Source organism: Gymnogyps californianus, unplaced genomic scaffold (assembly GCF_018139145.2).
Source record: "Gymnogyps californianus isolate 813 unplaced genomic scaffold, ASM1813914v2 HiC_scaffold_48, whole genome shotgun sequence".
Taxonomy (NCBI): Eukaryota; Metazoa; Chordata; class Aves; order Accipitriformes; family Cathartidae; genus Gymnogyps; species Gymnogyps californianus.
Window position 1 is genome coordinate 400,690 of NW_026114378.1, and position 20,442 is coordinate 421,131.

The following is a 20,442-nucleotide window of genomic DNA, read 5'->3' on the forward strand; positions in this document are numbered from 1 at the left end:
TAATTGATATAACTGCACTTTGGATGCATTAAGATGCTTTCACATCAACTGTTAAAATACAAAAAAATTCCTTCCAAAAGATCTTCTTCCTAAAACTTACAATGTTACAGTTCAAGTTGAGCCCTAGGTATATTTATGAAGTTTACCCTCTATTAACTTAATTAATAGTTTTTCTCCTTTTGGTCATGACACAAAAGCCCACGCTGATGCACAACAAAATCTACAACAGAAGAAGCATATTCTTGTCATAAGTAGTAAAGGTATCTTACAGGTGCATTCCCAAAATGTAGTTGTTCCTTCATATTATTCATTTATTTATTTTTAAACAAAAATGGTCTTTTCTGGTTCGGTGATATATCATAAATACAGTCTTTTCCAAGCAATGAGTAGGAAATAGATTTCCACTGAATTTTCTTTAGCTTTGAGGAGTTTAGACATCATCAAATATTCTGCTTCGAGACATTGACAGGTATCTTCCACCAGGCTGGTACCTGCAGAATCAATTTTAAATATGAAAAAGTATCACAGGAATCAGAAAAATAAAGACCTATGAAATCATATAACCCTCACTGCACTCTTTACTCCTTAAGTCTCCATGAATTACAGGATCTGAAGTTCTACTGAATTGCTGTTTCCATGAGAATTTGTTAGGCAGTCATTAAATTAAATCTCATGTGACCAAGAAAAACAGCGATATGAATACAGGGAGTCTTAAAGAACTTTGTTTCCTGTTACAAAGGAAAGAAGTTGAATGTTTTTGTTGAATAGAACTTTTTTTTAAACCAGCATCCAAAAGTTGTTTGGGTGATTAAAAGAACATCTCATTGGGTATTCCTAGGAGAAATACAGCATCAAAGACGATTAAAACAAATGGCTGTGTACTTAGTGGGGAAAAAAGAAGCTTCACAAATTGTTGATCAAATATAATTCAAAAGCATTTTAAAAGCACAAATAAGTTCCAATACAAGCACAATGTACTTCCTCTCTGCAGTACTTACCAAAACCCAAACAGACACAAAGCCAGAACCTAGCCTCCCTTTTATGCTGTCCTAGAAGGCTTTCAACTATTGCAGGAGCTATAGTTTTAAAAATCAGTGTTACACAAGCTTTTTTTAAGTGAATTGAAATTTTAAATGCAATTATTCTTGATTTATTACCTCTATGAAGTGAAATGCAGGTCACTAGAAGAAGGCTCAATTAAGTTCTGTGGCTCCAGATTTTCTTTTTAAAGAAAAAGTTCAGAATGTTCCACTCTGCAAAGTCCATATAGGTAAGACTTCAGACACTGTACTTGAAATGTATTTGCTCCAAAAGAATTATATATTCATATTCCTACTTTTGTAAACTATTATCCCTGTCTCACACTGTATAGAAGTCAACAGCTGATAGAACTGCCAGGCTAGTTCCTCTTTAAACTCTTGTGCTTAAAAAGAACCAACTTTTGAAATGTGACATTAGACTAGACAAATTAGTTGTTGATACAAACTAATATTGCTGAATCAATCTGTAAAACTTGGCAGTGTCATTTAACAGGATTCTTTGCATGTTTTTGAACTGGCATTTATTTGTTGACATAGATATATGTCAACTGAAACCATTTCTGAATTTTTATTGTATTTGGTATGCTAGTTTTAGCTGAAAATAATGTAAACTATAACTTTTTATAAGGCAATTTAAAATTATTTATCATTAAATGGTTCTACATCATAACTGCTTAGATAAAAAAAGCACCCATAAAATGTATTCTTTCTTAGCTTAGCAGTTAATAAGATACTCTATTTCATGACTAAGGAAATTTGGTGTTGCAATCACACCCACAGAATCACAGAATTCTCTATTATAGACAGAACTACACCGTGAAGTCTGGGACTTTTTGTTCAGATTTTAATTTACTCCAGTAGTTCCAAGATCTGATCCCCAGGTGTATTCCTGCAACTACTGGCCCTGTAATACTCAGTTTTACTTCTTGCAGCCCTTTATGATAGTTTTTATACAGGGGAATCAAGTGAGCTTTCTCAAGTCTTGTAAGAAATTAAAGAAAACCTTGTATTGTACGTATGCAGGTCATTCTCCAGTTCTTTCACTTCTGTATTTATATGCAATATTTTTCAGATTATGTCAATATACAAAATTATATTCAACTCAAACCTTACTCAGACATTTCTAAAAAACTGAAAAAACCTTCAGGTTTCAATTGGTTTTAAAATAATTTCCATATCATGGGGGAAAAGGAAGAAGGGAAAAGGAAGAAAGGAAAAGAGCTAGGCGAGATGGTAAATTTTGTTTACAAAACTATTATTATGAAACCATCTGATATAGCTGTTACAGGTCAGAAGACAGAAGACATTAATATCTTTTAATTGTAAATAAAACAGAAGATTCCTTACCTTCCCAAGTCCGATTCAAGAGGGTCATCATTAATTGAGTCTGCGTTAAAATCCAAAGGTTCTGCACCCTGGAGAAGTTCTATTCTATCTCTTTCAGTTCTACCATTTGATTGGGTGTACTTTGATAGTGCTGAATAGGTAAAAGGAAGGAAAGACACTCATTTGCTCTATGAACACCTTAGAGTGTGTGGAAACATCAAACTTAAAAGACCAGAATAATAATTTGCTGGTATCTCATTCAAAGTGGAAGTGTGATGATTTAGAGTAGATTCAGTATTAAACCAAATCTGGCTACATGCTCAAATTTGCAGTATTTAATTTTTGTATCTCCAGAGCAATGTGACTACAACTTTTCTTTTGCCCCTCAAGTAGGATGAGATCTACTTTGTAAAGAATCAAAGAAAATGAGAAGTTATATGCAAACTTTACTTTTAAATCAATCAATCATCCATTCATGTTTCCACCTTCCCACTTTTAACTAAGCTAGCCTAGAGAGAGTTATGTGCAAGATTTAGCTGGAGGTTTTTTGGTTTGGTTTTGTTTGTTTTTAAAGAGGCAATCTCATTAATTAAAGATAGTTGTTTTGCAGTTCACTCTGCCACCTTCACTAGGCCAGTACCTACAGCTTGTTTTAGTGTTGAAATGCTACATATTCATATGGTTAACATGAAAAAATAATTTCATATAATTTCAGTTAGTCTACCACTGAAAATTTGGGTTTCCAACTTTGTAAAGAGAAGGGGGAAATCTACCAGAGTTGTCTCAAAAGCATGTTCAAAGCTTCCCCCCCTCCCCTTTTTTCCTTCTTTTTTTTTTTTTGTTTTGGAAAGCACTTGCCTTGAAGCTTCTCCCTTTTATTTAGTAAACTTTTATGAGCTTTGCAACACTTCATTCAATCTGTCACATTGTTTAGTTGATCAGTTTCATTTCTCACTTGTTAGCTTACAAGAGCACATAAAATATATGAAAAACATTAACACAATGACAAACTTTTTGGAAGTTTAGAGCAGACACAAAAAAGTTTTTTGTTAACAGATGCTATTAAATGAACATGTATATAATTGCATGATATGTTATTGGTTTTACATTTGTTGGGCATTTATCTGATTATTCCATTATTCCAGTCTGAAAGAGTTCATTTGCAAGTAGAAGAGGTAAATTTTAAGATTTAAAACTCCCAACTTCAAGACACACATAATAATAAGCTGGCTGGACTTATAAACAGAGCTTTAAACTAGATTTAGGGGGGGAAGGGGATGGAGGTCTAAGCAGTGAAGAAGAGGGGCTGCTGAGGCATTAGGAAGCAACAGGGAAACACCTGTGAATTGCCTCAAGGGAATTAGGGCAAGCTCCCTACTTTTTTTTAGGCCTTCTCCAACTTTTTTGCCTCAGTCTTCACTGGCAAGTGCTCTAGCCACGCCGCCCAATTCACAGAATCCAAAGGCAGGGACTGGGAGAATGAAGTACTGTCCACTGTAGGAGAAGATCAGGTTCGAGACCATCTAAGGAACCTGAAGGTGCACAAGTCCATGGAACCTGATGAGATGCATCCACGGGTCCTGAGGGAACTGGCAGATGAAGTGGCTAAGCCACTATCCATCATATTTGAAAAGCCATGGCAGACTGGTGAAGTTCCCGCTGACTGGAAAAGGGGAAACATAACCAGCATTTTTAAAAAGGGGAAAAAAGGAAGACCCAGGGAATTACAGGCCGGTCAGTCTCACCTCTGTGCCCGGCAAGATCATGGAGCAGATCCTCCTGGAAACTATGCTAAGGCAAATGGAAAACAGAGAGGTGACTGGTGACAGCCAACATGGCTTCACTAAGGGCAAATCGTGGCCTTCTATGACGGGGTTACAGCATTGGTGGATAAGGGAAGAGTAACTGACATCATCTACCTGGACTTGTGCAAAGCATTTGATACTGTCCTGCATGACATCCTTGTCTCTAAATTGGAGGGACATGGATTTGACAGGTGGACCACTCAGTGGATAAGGAATTGGCTGGATGGTCGCACTCAAAGAGTTGCGGTCAATGGCTCGATGTCCAAGTGGAGACCAGTGATGAGTGGCATTCCTCAGGGATCGGTATTGGGACCAGCACTGTTTAACATCTTTGTTGGGAACATGGACAGTGGGATTGAGTGCACCCTCAGCAAGTTTGCAGATGACACCAAGCTGAGTGGTGTGGTTGATACTCTGGAGGGAAGAGATGCCATCCAGAAGGGACTTTGACAGGCTTGAGAGGTGGGCCCGTGCGAACCTCATGAAGTTCAACAAGGCCAAGTGCAAGGTCCTGCACCTGGGTCGGGGCAATCCCAAACATGGATACAGGATGGGCGATGAGTGGATTGAGAGCAGCCCTGCAAAGAAGGACTTGGGGGTACTGGTGGAGGAAAAATTGGACATGAGCCGGCAACGTGCGCTCGCAACCCAGAAAGCCAATCGTATCCTGGGCTGCATCAAAAGAAGTGTGGCCAGCAGGTTGAGGGAGGTGATTCTCCTCCTCTACTCCACTCTCGTGAGACCCCACATGGATTACTGTGTTCAGCTCTGGGGCCCCCCAGCATAAGAAAGACATGGACCTGCTTGAGTGGGTCCAGAGGAGGATCACAAAGATTATCAGGGGGCTGGAACACCTCCCCTATCAGGACAGGCTGAGAGAGTTGGGGTGGTTTAGCCTGGAGAAGAGAAGGCTCCGGGGAGACCTTATAACAGCCTTCCAGTACCTAAAGGGGGCCTACAGGAAAGATGGGGAGGGACTCTTTCTCAGGGAGTGTAGCGATAGGACGAGGGGTAACGGTTTTAAACTGAAAGAGGGTAGATTTAAATTAGATATTAGGAAGAAATGCTTTACTGTGAGGGTGGTGAGGCACTGGAACAGGTTGCCCAGAGAAGTTGTGGATGCCCCATCCCTGGAAGTGTTCAAGGTCAGGTTGGACAGGGCTCTGAGCAACCTGGTCTAGTGGAAGGTATCCCTGCCCCTGGCAGGGGGGTTGGAACTAGATGATCTTTAAGGTCCCTTCCAACCCAAACTATTTTATATCCTAAATAAAGACTCTTTGTTGACAACTGCTAGTCTAATTGCAATCATTATATGTCCCATAAGAAGACCAAGTAATTGAGGCTAGCCAGAATCTCCAACCTCAGCTAGTTGAAGTGTTCAAGATGGGAAGAAATACAGCACTCTTTTCAGGTGTCTTTAATGGGCAAGATGGCACTATGGCACAGAAGGGAATATATCATCACATCATCTAAGACAATGTCATGGTTTAACCCCAGCCAGCAGCTAAGCACCACGCAGCCGCTCGCTCACTCCCCCCCACTCCCAGTGGGATGGGGAGGAGAATCAGGAATGAAGGTAAAACTCATGGGTTGACATAAGAATGGTTTAATAACTAAAGTAAAATATAATACTAACAATAATAATAATGAAATATAATAATAATAATAATAATAGTAATGAAAAGGAATATAACAAAAAAAGAAGAGGGTGGGAAAGAAAAAAAAGGGAAAAAAAAGGAAAAAACCCAGTGATGCACAATGCAATTGCTCACCACCCACTGACCGATGGCAGAGCCGCAATCCGCCCCTCCCGGCCAACTCCCCCCTGTTTATATACTGGGCATGGCGTTCTATGGTATGGAATATCCCTTTGGCTAGTTCGGGTCAGCTGCCCTGGCTATGCTCCCTCCCAGCTTCTTGCACACCTGCTTGCTGGCAGAGCATGGGAAACTGAAAAGTCCTTGGCTTAAGATAAGCGCTCCTTAGCAACAACTAAAACATCAGTGTGTTATCAACATCATTCTCACACTAAATCGAAAACACAGCACTGTACCAGCTACTAAGAAGAAAATTAACTCTATCCCAGCTGAAACCAGGACAGACAAAAAGGAATCTATTTATAGCTACTAACACAGCCAGTGTTGTGCAGAAAAGATATTAAAAAACCCCCAAAAAACCCAACCCCCCCCCCCCCCAAAATCACCCAACCCCCCCCCCCCCAAAATCTCCCAATGTAGGGATTGATTCACGGACTCTGGTGCGGGTAAAACCAAAGACCTTTATTGTTTACAAGTTTGTGCTTATATAGATTCATTTGCTGTCCACGCGCTCAGGCTTGTTCCTTGATTAGTTAATATTTTCTGTTCACGCGCCGCGGCTAAACTTCTGATTGGTGCTGTCGAGCAAGACACACGTCTTCTGGCTTCGGTCTCATATCTGTGTTCCAAATTATTTCAGTCTTCAGCTTCTTTTCTGCACACCTGCTTTATCACTTATTTACTCCCTCATTCTATGCCTTTCAAGGCTATGTCTAATTGTTCAAGGTCGCTCGCAACACTCCCTGCGAATCCCACAATTCCCCCTTTTTGTTTTTCTACCCAAAATGCAGTGTTTACCATCCTCTGCAGGGCCCTTTGCAGACAGGATAGCAAACACGGAATAATGAGAAGGAGGCCACAAATAGCACACAATAAAATTAGCCCAATCTTTATCAAACCTTTAAGCCAACCACTAATTACTCAGCCACTAAAAAGACTTTCTATCCAACCCCATCCATCATCAACTTGCAGCTTTTTAACTCCCTCTTTCAATTGTTGAATGCTACGGTGAATAGATTCTGAGTGATCGGAGAGATTCATACAACACATACCGTCAAGCTCTTCACACCCGTGCCCTTGTGCTAAAAGCAGAAAATCAATTGCTGCACGATTTTGCAAGGTTGCATGTCTTACTGAATCAACATCTAAAAGCAAACTACTCAAGGCCCAAGAAGTAGCATTAGTCTGCTTGGCTAGCCAACATCCCAATTTATTTAGTGTGGCTAAGGCCTGCAAGGCTGCCACCCCTGGCGCTGCTATAGAAGCCATAATTATCTTTTCACTGTTCCAAAATTCCACATCATCCCTGCACTCTGCCTTAAAGGCGTGGGTCGATCGCTTGGAGCGCCGGTGATTAAAAATTATTGATGTATTTGGTGTTAGCAAAGTGAGCCTCCCCAAACTGCAAGGCCCTCCTTTTATATGAGATGGTATTCCTCCCCATGCGCGATCGCCACAGATAAAAAAGACCCCTGAGGGAAGCGCCAGAGGCGTGTTGCTAGATTTGGAAATATTCGGGCTAGTATAGTTGCACCAGGCTGTATTATTTCTATACATGGACAGAGACGAGTTGATATTTTGTGCCGTCGTTTGATTGCACCCTGAATAATTAAAATACAAACAGCTGTCCATTTTAACTGAACCCAGGAGTCCAAGTTCCTGCAGCTCCTGTGGCAACTGGGGTAAATGAGCACTCCACCCGTCCCAGTTGTCGACACAGGCGTTGAAACTGGAGCACAAATGCTGGGACTGGGTAGTATTGGGCCAGGTTTCCACTGGGACTCCGACAAGACATGTTGAAAAAGGGTTCCCTGGAGATGCAATAGACAGGCAAATAAAATCTTGTCCTGTTAGATTCGCTAACGTGACCCACACATTCGTCTTTGGTTGTGATGGCACCCATATTGCTTGTATACACCCAATCAAACTTAAAAAGGTCGTTATCCTCTCCATTTTATATACTGGTCTGTATAACAACAAAAATAACAGATTGAATAGATCTCACGTATACTATTGATTCTCTTACAACGAATACACAACGGTGCTAAAGTATGATTCAGATAAATGTGCTGATTACCATTAAAATAAATCAAATACTTTCTACAAAAATATACAATGTGCAGTAATATATCCACAGCAGCGCTTACAGACTAGACATATTGACACCTGCGACCTAGCGAGGCCTGATACACAACTCCTTACTGTCCCAAGCAAATCATTTCCCATCAAAACAGTTTGCGCTGTCACTCAAAATGTCTTCTGATGTCTCAGCAGGCCCTTCAGGGTCTTTTGTGGTTGTCTGTTGTTTGCCTGGTACCTGCAGCTTTGTGAGTGCTGGACATACACACTGAGCTGGAACTCAGCGGGGCCCGTGATCTGTCAAAACACAAGCATACCCTCTCCCCCATGTTATTAATGTAAATGGACCTTCCCATTTACCATTTAATAGGGATTTCACCATGACAGGTACATTTTTATCTCGTAATGTTTGCTGTGATACCTCCCCTAAAGAGTGAAAATGGCAGAGCATCACCAGTGTCTCAGTATGAGGGGTAAAGGACAGATGATTCAACACATATATTGCTTTTGCTAAGCGTGTCTGCGGGGAGTCTCCAACAGTTCCCCCTTTTTGTTTTAACAACATGGTTTTGAGCACACTAACTGTGGGTACTGCTGTCGAATTGGCGTCAGTGCAGTGGCAACATATTGCTGGCAAATGGTGGGTGAATTTTTCATTCCCTGTGGCAGTACTGTCCAATGATATCTTTGCATAGGTTCCTTACAGTTCTCCGTGGGTACTGAAAAGGCAAATCTAGATGTATCTTCCGCTGCTAAGGGTATGGTAAAAAAACAATCCTTTAAATCAATGATAATAATATTCCAATTCGCGGGGATCATTGCGGGAGATGGCATACCCGGTTGCAGTGAACCCATGTCTTCGATTACTGCATTGATTCGTCGCAGATCATGTAGCAGACGCCACTTCCCATTTTTCTTTTTAATGACAAACACTGGGGTATTCCATGGGCTAGTTGTTGGACATTCACTGCTGCCGCAAAGGCCCCAGCAAGGGCTTCAGTTTGGTGTAAGATAGAACCAACTCTATTGCAGACCTCGATCATCTGTATTATACCGGCCCCTTGTGGTAGGGTTTGGAATACTCGTTTACAGTCTACATCAGCGTTTTCAACCGCTAGCTTAAGTAATAGGGCTTCCTTTACCTCGGCATTATCAATCTGCTTATCGAGAGCGTCTCTCAAGCGATCAATAAATTGCATGTAAGGCTCGTTCGTTTGTTGCATAATACGGGTAAAAAAAAATTTTTTTTTTTTTTTTTCTGGTAAATGATTTTTCTGCTTTCCCTGTCTCTGGTACTTTAACCATGGCTTGATAAGCTAATCGGGCAGTCAAACGCAAAATCGCGGGGTCAAGTCGTGCCTGTAATAGCGGATCGTCTAACGGCGGCCGCCCTAGCAGCTGGGGTAAGCCTGCTCCATGTAATGGATCATTTGGCTGCTTTTCTAAATTCGCAAGTGCTTCCTGGGCACACAGATCCTGCCACCGTTGTGCAAATAACAGTTTCCGTGTTGGTGTTAAAATCATGGCGGCTAATTGGCATATATCATAAGGAGTAAGCAATTGTCCTGTAAAAACATTTTCTAACAGACTCTGTGAAAAGGGGGCAGAAAGTCCATAGCTCATAACGGTTTTCCGCAACTCCTTGATTAAGTCCCAGTGGAACGGTTGCCACTCATTTGGTCCTCGATCCCACACCAGGACAGGAAAGGACCAACTCACCGCCGCAAGGTCGCCTGTCTTAATCGCCTCCTCCCTTAGCCTTGCCCACCAATCTTTAGGATCAAAGTCCATGCTGTCCGATGTCTCTTTCAGCAGGGCAGAAGGGATGGCTACAGGTGCTGGTGTAAAACCGGGCAATTGTCCAGATACATCCACAAGCTTACACTGCTCACCCTCCGGAGGTACTGAGGCAGCCTGTAAATCTTGGGATTTAGGTCTGACAGTGGAAGCAGTTTTTTCTCCCCCTACGCTCGCTGTCATTTCTTCGGGGGAGGTCTGGGGAGCTATAGCACTCACGGCGGCAGCGGCAGCTTTTTTATCTGCCTTAATCTGCCGTAAATTATCTGTCACTACACGCCAAGTGGTCATAATTTGAGCTGCCGTAAGGTCACCTTGTGAGGCTGCTTCCCAGATTAGCATGCCGGCTTTCTCCCAATTATCTACATCAAATACTTCATGCAACTGTGTGGGAGCTCCGTGCACTTTAAGCCACACTAACAACATTTTCATAGTCTGTTCCTCATATTTGATTCCCCGCTTAGCTAACAATTGCAATAACAGCTGCAAAATGGATGCTTCTTCTACAGACATATGCGCCCCCATTTTTAAAAAAAAATAAAATGCTCCAGTTGCTCACCTTTATTTGGTGATTGAGACCCGGGTCGTTCAGCTCCTCCGCTGATGTATTCGTCCAACTGGAGTCCCTACCGACGTACGTTCCACGCTGTAGTTTCGTGCCCCACGTTGGGCACCATTTGTAGGGATGGTTCACGGACTCTGGTGCGGGTAAAACCAAAGACCTTTATTGTTTACAAGTTTGTGCTTATATAGATTCATTAGCTGTCCACGCGCTCAGGCTTGTTCCTTGATTAGTTAATATTTTCTGTTCACGCACCGCGGCTAAACTTCTGATTGGTGCTGTCGAGCAAGACACACGTCTTCTGGCTTCGGTCTCATATCTGTGTTCCAAATTATTTCAGTCTTCAGCTTCTTTTCTGCGCACCTGCTTTATCACTTATTTACTCCCTCATTCTATGCCTTTCAAGGCTATGTCTAATTGTTCAAGGTCGCTCGCAACACTCCCTGCGAATCCCACATCCCAAAACCCCACAAAGCTTACGTCTATTAGTATTTGTCCCTGAGAAGCTGGATTCTTTTTGGTCTGTGTGGACAACTCTGTTTCTAGTGGCATCGTCTCTATTTCCATACCACTCTTTCCATTCCTGGAAAAAGACAAAAAAGAAAACATAAGCTATGAGGAAAAAGTACCACAACTAAAGCATACCTAGGATCAAGACATAGTCCAGACCCACAATTTAGAGCTAACTGGTCAATCAAATCAGACTATGAAAGTAATACTTTGAAAACGTTCCTGTTCAGTATCTTGATACAGGAAGAATTTTTGGTTTGGTTTTTTTTTTAAAACTCAAGATATGTCTCTTCATAAACTGGTTTCAATAACTGTTCTTTAGAAGAAAGACTCACAGAAAACAAACTACATATTAAATCTGCACACAAAGTTCACTCAACTGCTCTAAGTTATGGTGAGAAGACAGACATTGCTTTTTTGGTTTCTATTTCCATCTAGTTGTAGAACGGTAAAATACCCAGATGCTGATAGCACAAAAACCCCCCAAAACATTTGGACAGGCCATGTTTATTAAGCTGCTTGTTCTGTTGTGTTTCCATTCCATCATATAATGTTTTAGCATGTAAACGTTTTAATATGAATTATAATGAAATATTAAAGAAAAAAATGTCTCATGCTCTTATTAGAAGACAACTTGATGTCTCAATAGAAACTTTTCCAGTTGCTCCAATAACTTTAATATATTTCAGATTCGTATGTGGATCCCAGATTACAGACTGGTAGGAACTGGTATACTCAAAGTTACTGTGCTAATTTATGTCATCATATCTTACAGTTCTAAGCTGCAGAAGGATCAAGCATTTAATCATGATCCAGTAAAAGGTAACACTCTCAAAAGCCCAAAAAGTTTCAAGAATGAATGTGCTACAGTATTTAATGCAAACTCAAAAAACAGGTAACATCTGAAATTGAGTTTGCTGTTGAACTAAAATTGTTGCTTAATGTCAGATCATTTCAGTGTATACTAAATGCATCTTACATTTTCTACTATTTAGTTTCACAATAAGTTCAAGTTCTAAAATTATGAGATGGGGGAGAGGATCAGAAGAAAGGTCTATGCAGTATTGGCTGTCATCAAGAATTGAAGTCAGGTATCCCTGAGCTTGAAAAACCCAGAGGTTTTAGTCCCAGTATTATCTTGCCTTTCTGCAAATAATATTTTTCCCTTCCTTTAGTCAGGTCATTTTTTGCATGCATCCTTTCGATTTATCTCTTTGATTGTGACTTTCTATATTAAATTCCAAATGTTATAAATTAATGAAAAACTAAAGCTACAGTTAACTGAAGCTGCTTAAAATGAAGCTGCCTGAATTATTATTTATTCAGATTGACTGCCTTCACCAATCTTTCAATTCAGTATGCGCTCAAAATATGATTTGAATCAAACATTCTGTTTGTTACTCGGTGGTAACAGTATTCATTCTGTCTTAAATGTAATTCCTTCCTTTGAAGAAAAAAAAAAAATCTGTGCCAATTACTTTCCAATGAGCACACAAAACAACAGGTAAGTTTGGGAGGAGCATACAGTTCCCATTTCAGTGAATATGACAACACTGCAACTGCAGTTATTTCAAGCAGAGCAGTATCAACAGAAGAGACTGATAATAAGCCATTTCAGATTATTCTGCATCCTAGAATTCAGGACACTTTTTAACGCTTGTTCAACCTATAGGCATAGGCTGTTCTCACAGCACACTGAATAACAAGTGTCCAAGCAGTGTGAGCACAATCATCCTCTTATCTTTTAAAGTTAAAATGTAAATTATCTTTTCCTCCCCAGCCAAGACTATTCTGCAAGATTAAACTGATTCCAGCAATTATTGGGGGACTTATTTTTTTGCAAAATAGATCATGCTGAATTAAATAGCAATGACAAATCCTATCAGATATTGCAGTATATTAATATTATAATTAGCTAAAACAATCTCATACCCTTCTTCTGTTTTCACCTTCTTCCTGCCTTTGTTGTTTTCTTTTCTCTATAAATAAATAAAAAATTGTCTGAGCTACATACAAGAAAAATCATTACCAACTTTTTTTTTTTAAACAAACATAATGAAAATCCAAAGTTAACTAGCAAAGATTCTTATCAAAATAGATGGCTCATACAATTAAATAAAAACAGAAGGCAAAGCTGCTTGTCTATCATTATGGAGTTTCCCATTAAAATCAATTCATCATGATGATATCTTGGGTCAAGGCATAACATTTGAATACCAGTTGGCAAAGCAAAAAAAGAAACTCTTAGAAATAGTTGGGAAAAGTATGATGTTAAGTAGAAACTTGAGCATTATTGAAACAAAATCTTGCTGAAGTTCTACGAGGCCCAAAGTATGACCCAAATAGTTTGTGTCAGTATCTGCTATTAAGCTGGAGACGTAACATCACAGTATCAAAGAAACAGTAATCTCTTGTTTAAGGAAATGAGAGAGACTCCCCCTTCTCCAAAAAAGAAATACTACTATAAGTAAATCTATCTGGTTTTGTTTTTCATAAACTATGAAAGGAGAATAAAAGTATTGCATAACATAACATTGTATCCAGAGATTTTAATTTCTAAACCTTCACTCAAGAACCACAACAGCTTTTAACAACTTTCAAGGAACACTTTCAATAAAAATTAACATTAAAAAAAATGTAAAAGCTCTCCAAAACAGCAGATAATTACAGCTCTACAGAACAAGCTGCTGTACTAGGTTTGCGTGGCAAGGTTTTGGTAGTGGGGGAGCTACAGGGGGGGCTTCTGTGAGAAGATGCCAGAAGCTTCCACTATGTCCGATAGAGCCAATGCCAGCCAGCTCCAAGACAGACCCGCCGCTGGCCAAGGCCGAGCCAATCAGCAACAGTGGTAGCGCCTCTGGGATAACATATTTAAGAAAGGGAAAAAGTTACTGCGCGGCAGCAACTGCAGTCGGGAGAGAGGAGTGAGAATATGTGAGAAGAACAACTCTGCAGACACCAAGGTCAGGGAAGAAGGAGGGGGAGGAGGTGCTCCAGGTGCTGGAGCAGAGATTCCCCTGCAGCCCCTGGTGAAGACCATGGTGAGGCAGGCTGTCCCCCTGCAGCCCATGGAGGTCCACGGTGGAGCAGATATCCACCTGCAGCCCATGGAGGACCCCATGCCAGAGCAGGTGGATGCCTGAAGGAGGCTGTGACCCCGTGGGAAGCCCACGCTGGAGCAGGCTCCTGGCAGGACCTGCGGACCCGTGGAGAGAGGAGCCCACGCTGGAGCAGGTTTGCTGGCAGGACTTGTGACCCCATGGGGGACCCACGCTGGAGCAGTCTGTTCCTGAAGGACTGCACCCCATGGATGGGACCCATGCTGGAGCAGTTCATGAAGAACTGTAGCCCATGGGAAGGACTCACATTGGAGCAGTTCATGAAGAACTGTCTCCTGTGGGAGGGACCCCATGCTGGAGCAGGGGAAGAATGTGAGGAGTCCTCCCCCTGAGGAGGAAGGAGCAGCAGAGACAATGCATGATGAACTGACCCAAACCCCCATTCCCCATCCCCCTGCGCCACTCAGGGGGGAGGAGGTAGAAAGTTCGGGAGTAAAGTTAAGCCCGGGAAGAAGGGAGGGGTGGGAGGAAGGTGTTTTTAAGATTTGGTTTTATTTCTCATTATCCTGCTCTGATTTGATTAGTAATAAATTAAATTAATTTTTCCCCAAGCCGAGTCTGTTTTGCCCGTGATGGTAATTGCTGAGTGACCTCCCTGTCCTTATCTCGACCCACGAGCCTTTCATTTTATTTTCTCTCCCCTGTCCATTTGAGGAGGGGGAGTGATAGAGCGGCTTTGGTGGGCACCTGGCATCCAGCCAGGGTCAACCCACCACAACAACACACCAGTGTTTTGGCTACTGCTGAGCAGTGCTCCCACAGCATCAAGGCTGTCTCTCCAACATTGCCCCCCCTCACCCAGTAGGCTGGGGGTGGGCAAGATCTTGGGAGGGGACATAGCCAGGACAGCTGACCCAAACTGACCAAAGGGATATTCCATACCATATGACGTCTGCTCAGCATATAAAGCTGGGGGGAGGAGGAGGAAGGGGGGGCATTCGTTTATTTACATTTGTCTTCCAGAGCAACCACTACACATACTGAAGCCCTACTTCCCGGGAAGTGGCCGAACATTGCCTGCTGATGGGAAGTAGAGAATAAAATCTTTTGTTTTCCTTTGCTTTTGCGCATGACCTTTGCTTCTGCTTTATTAAACTGCCCTTATCTCGACCTACGAGCCTTTCGTTTTATTTTTTCCCCCTGTCCAGCTGAGGAGGGGGAGTGATAGAGTGGCTTTGGTGGGCACCTGGCATCCAGTCCAGGGTCAACCCACCACACCCATACGCTAAAGCCAGTGGAAGCTAAAGCTATTAGGAAGTGAAGAACAGTCTGCACTCTTCAGCATATTACTGTAATTTCTTAGGACAGAGATCAAAACAGAAAAATGAAGCTATTGATGACTCCTGTGTAGCTAGCAATCATTACCAAACTCAGGGTCTATAAGTATTTCTACCCTGTTTAATATTAGTGAAAATATTTGAATATCTGAATCTTACTATAAGAAGTATATAAAAATATTTTTCCTATTCTCCAAACCATACAGAAGCCTCAAAACCACATTTTCTGTACTTACTGACATATAAGCAGTTGGCTGAGTGTTTTTGTGAGAGATTGTTGCATCCATATGGGTCAGGCCCAAAAAGTTCAAGCATAATGGTGGAGTAAGACGGCAAAATAACCTGCACAAATGCAAGGGGCAACAGCATTTAAAACAATTTCTTGCATTAAAAATATTAAGAAATCATAACTGGATATATCACAGAATAATGATGTACAGATCATTAGGATTTATATCCATATGATTATAAATGAAAGAATATAAATGAAAGCTTAATGGACATTTTCAATTGACTATTTGACAGAAAATCTGCAAAATATATGCCACATACTCACATGCCACTGAAAAGGAGACTGTACTCATCTGTCTGATGATGTGAAGCTAAGTAATAATAGTTAAATACATGGATCCTGAAGACAGTAAACACAGATACTTAGGAAAAAAGATGGTAAGAAAACAAGCCACCTGAAAACAAAACAAAAAAAAAAAAAAAAGAAAAAAGTTGTTTGAATGTAGAACTCTACTAAAGGTTTTAATGCATTCAGCACATAGTCCGTGTATGCAACAGGTTGACTGCAGTCTAATTTTTTATTTTGAGATGGGACAATAACACCAGCTCTGAGAAGAATTTCAGGAGGGTTTTTTTTTACTAGTTTAAATTGAGAACGACACTTGTAACATTCTGCACTTCATATAAGCTAACATAACTGACCCTAGAAACATTTATTCTACTTGTTTTTGTTATGTAAGTGAAATTAGTATAATTGCCTCGATAATTACTATGACTGATTTGACATTTTCTTCCCACAAAAAGTGATCAAAACAAGTGTTTTCAATTCAACCTATTTTGTTAGTATACTGGAATTTTTCAGCTCAGCTCCTTTACTGATAAATTTGTGCACTCATATACTAGCCACACCTCCTGGGACTGGATTTCTGGTCAGCAGCAAATTCCTATTTAGGAAAGAGAGGTCACAAACACGGCTGACTAGACACAAAGTCTAAACACCTAAGTTCCAAGCTAATGTTTCACAAATTACTCTACACATGGTATTCAGCTCAACTGGGTCACACCTTCATGCTGTAATGGATCCCTGTGACCCATGCCACTGCCTGGAATACTATCTTGGGCCTTGAAAAGCAAGTTTTATGGCAACACGGCACCCCTGAAAGAATTGAATCAGACAACGGGACTCATTTCCAAAACAACCTCATCAACACCTGGGCCAAAGAGCACGGCATTGAGCAGGTGTATCACATCCCCTATCATGCACCAGCCTCCAGGAAAATTGAATGATACAATGGACTGTTAAAAACTACACTGAGAGCAATGGGTGCTGGGACATTCAAGCATTGGGATACACATTTAGCAGAAGCCACTTGGCTAGTTAACCCTAGAGGATCTGCCAGTCAACCTGGCCCTGCCCAATCAAAACCCCTGCGCACTGTGGAAGGACATAAGATCCCCATAGTACATATAATGAACTTGTTGGGAAAAACAGTCTGGATTATTCCTTCCTCAGGAAAAGGCAAACCTATTCGTGGGATTGTTTTCGCTCAAGGACCTGGGTGCACTTGGTGGGTAATGCAGAAGGATGGGGGAGTCCAATGTGTACCTCAAGGGGATTTAATCCTGGGTGAAAATAATCCATGATTTGAGATGTATGATGGCAGTATTACATGATGCTGTATGTCACCACTGCTGTGACTGCCATATGTCAAAGTTATTATAGCAGGAACTCCTAGCCGCTAGCCAAGCTAGAGGCAAGAGGAGGAATTCATTGCAATGTTAAAACTTAAGGCCTAGTCCAAAGGGACCGGGGTGGGGAATGTAATGGAAATACCTTTAAATTGTTGTAATCCATGATTTGAGTTGCATGTTATAGGAATTACTATAGCAGGAACCACCTGAACCAATGGAGGACAAGCCTTACAAGAAGCAGTGCAAGCGCAGCAGCGACCCGATCTGAGCTGGCTTTGGTACCCAATAACTCCACGCAACACACCACCTCTCCTGTCCTGAGTGACCACCATAAGAGATGGAGCCCAAAGTCATGGACTAAATGAACTCAGTGGACATTCTGTGGACATTTTATGGACATTTTACAGGGGTGGTCCATAGACTAAGGGAATGATATCTGTGTATTCTATCAAAGGATGGGAAGGGGGGGAGGTGGTTAATGAGGATGTATTGGATAGTGTGGGACCTGAGCATGACGTAAATGGTATGGAATAAGGGGTGGAGAATATGCTGGTTTTGGCTGGGATAGAGTTAATTTTCTTCATAGTAGCTTGTATGGGGCTATGTTTTGGATTTGTGCTGAAAACAGTGTTGATAATACAGGGATGTTTTCGTTATTGCTGAGCAGTGCTTACAGAGAGTCAAGGCCTTTTCTGCTCCTCACACTGCCCTGCCAGCGAGTAGGCTGGGGATGCACAAGAAGTTGGGAGGGGACACAGCCAGGACAGCTGACCCCAACTGACCAAAGGGACATTCCATACCATATGATGTCATGCTCAGCAATAAAACTAGGGGGGGAGGTTGGCAGGGGAGCCACTGCTCAGGGACTGGCTGGGCATTGGTCGGTTGGTGGTGAGCAATTGTTTTCATTTGCATCACTTGTCTTTCTTGGGTTTTATTTCTCTCTCTGTTATTTTCCTTTTCATTACATTTATTATTATTTTATTATTATTATTATTATTTTATTTCAATTATTAAACTGTTTTTATCTCAACCCACGAGTTTTCTCACTTTTACTCTTCCGATTCTCTCCCCCATCCCACTGGGGGGGAGTGAGCGAGCGGCTGTGTGATGCTTAGTTGCTGGCTGGGGTTAAACCACGACAGTGATTATCTCAAACTTACCTCTATGTATATATAATTATATGTCTTTTCTGTCAGCTGAATGAAAACTGCAAATAGCGATAAAACTGGTTTTGTGCTGAAAAACGTGCACTCTGACCACACAACAATTACAGAGAATGTGGCCAAAACAACTGCAAGAACCCTGTAAAACCATGGTCGTAGAAAACATTCCCAGTATCACTCTGGGGAAAAAAAAAACACCAAAAAAACCCATAACAAAAAACCCACACATATCCTGAATGGGTTAATGAAAATTACACAACCAGAAATGGAACTCCCTCACAAAAACTGTTACAAACTTCTTGCGCGCATGCTCTTAAAATCAAGGCTGGAATCTGTGGGGTCATACACTTAATTTCAAAGCTTTTCCAATGCCTAGAGATCTGGCTCAGCCCTAAGGAATCACATGCACAACTGGGGAAAACAGGGTGGGATTTGTGAGGCAAATTTTGCAAAAGGATTGGGAGGGGGGTAGAACAGAACTCTTTGCTTTTGGCCCAGATACTATGGGTGATCCACTTTTTGTTTGTTCATCTGTTACTCTCTCAGAAACAAAGCTTAGGCTGTAAAATTATATTGTCCTACCCTGGAAATAACTCATTGCTAGTGCACAACAAATTAGAAGTTAAAATATTATTAGGAGAAGACACTTTCTAAAAAGATGCACAAGCAGCCGCATCTCCTAATGTTCGGTACATGACAGACGAAGAGTCCTTTCCTCTTCGCTTTACTAGAAGAGCTATGCCACCCCAACAACATTCCACAAATGTAGAAGGTAGCCATGATCCAATAATTTAAAGTTTCTATTTTTCTTTCTTCTTTTAAGGCTTCAAAGTTTGCTATTACAACATGTAACTGCTATTAAATTTGTAAAAAAATTTAAGCTTATGGTCAAGAGCATAAATCAATACCTGACAGCTATTCCATTACATAAATGCATTAAGATGCACATTTGCTTCCCTCTACTGTAACTGAACTTTTTACATAAAACAATCTGTTCTTACAAAACGGTACCAGTTACTCCTTTACATATTAAAAATCTCCATGACAGCACTTACCAACAGTTGGTGTGTAGAAATACTGAATAATTTTATTCTCTGATTTCTGGGAATGAAAGGTATGAACATCCTTCATAAGGTATGCCACATCATCTAAGTAAAATGCTTGTTCTAAAAGAATTTGCCACTGGACCTGTGTACGATGATGTCTCTGTACTGAATAAATTACCTATAACAAATTCCAAGAAATTATGGTTACAACATACTTGTTTCAAGAAACGAGAGAAAAGCCTTGCAAAATCCCTTAAAAATTTCTACGTTACAGAACTGCAAAGATTAATTACTCACAAAAGCAGGCAGTTAATTCTCTTAATATATAAATCATAAGAGGAACATATGATTCCTGAGTTTTGCAGTTCTTTGATCACAATCCATCTGTAGCGATAACAGCCTACTTTTTCCAACATACCACTTTATTTTTTCATGTCAGTGAATACAAAGCTTTTACTACAATTTCTTTTTTAGAATGCACTGTCAATTAATCATTACAAGGCTTACTCACAGCCAGTTAAAACATTGTCAAGATATAACACAAGAACACTTTTTACACATCCAGAAATTAGATCTGGACATCACTTGGGATATTAAACTTCTATGTTTTCTTTCACTGACAAAAGTTTCTGTTAAGTAGCAATCACAAAACCCACTATACTTAGCAATTCAGGTAAAGTACATTGAAAATCTTTGTTTGACTAGCATTTATTCTTATTACATTAGCATAAAACAGGCATTCTCTCATGTATTAATATACCTGCTTGTGAAGTTTGAGCAAACTTTTTTCACTGTTCAGTCTTTCATCAAAATCTTCATAATCATCCATGTTCCTACCTATTTTTTCCTGGTACTCAGTAGGACACTGGAAGGAAAGGGAAAATTAACTGGAAGATGAAGAAGGGGTAGCAAGTGCCCCTTGTTAATTATTTGTAAATGTTTGGGGCATTTCATGCAACTGAAAAGCTCACTCTA

The 20,442-nt window shown here is 40.8% G+C and overlaps 1 pseudogene; it reads right to left on the reverse strand.

Moving 5' to 3' along the window:
• Positions 1–430: 430 nt before the first annotated feature.
• LOC127028907 (G-protein coupled receptor-associated protein LMBRD2-like) overlaps positions 431–20,442 on the reverse strand; it is a 31,244-nt pseudogene continuing 11,232 nt past the window's right edge.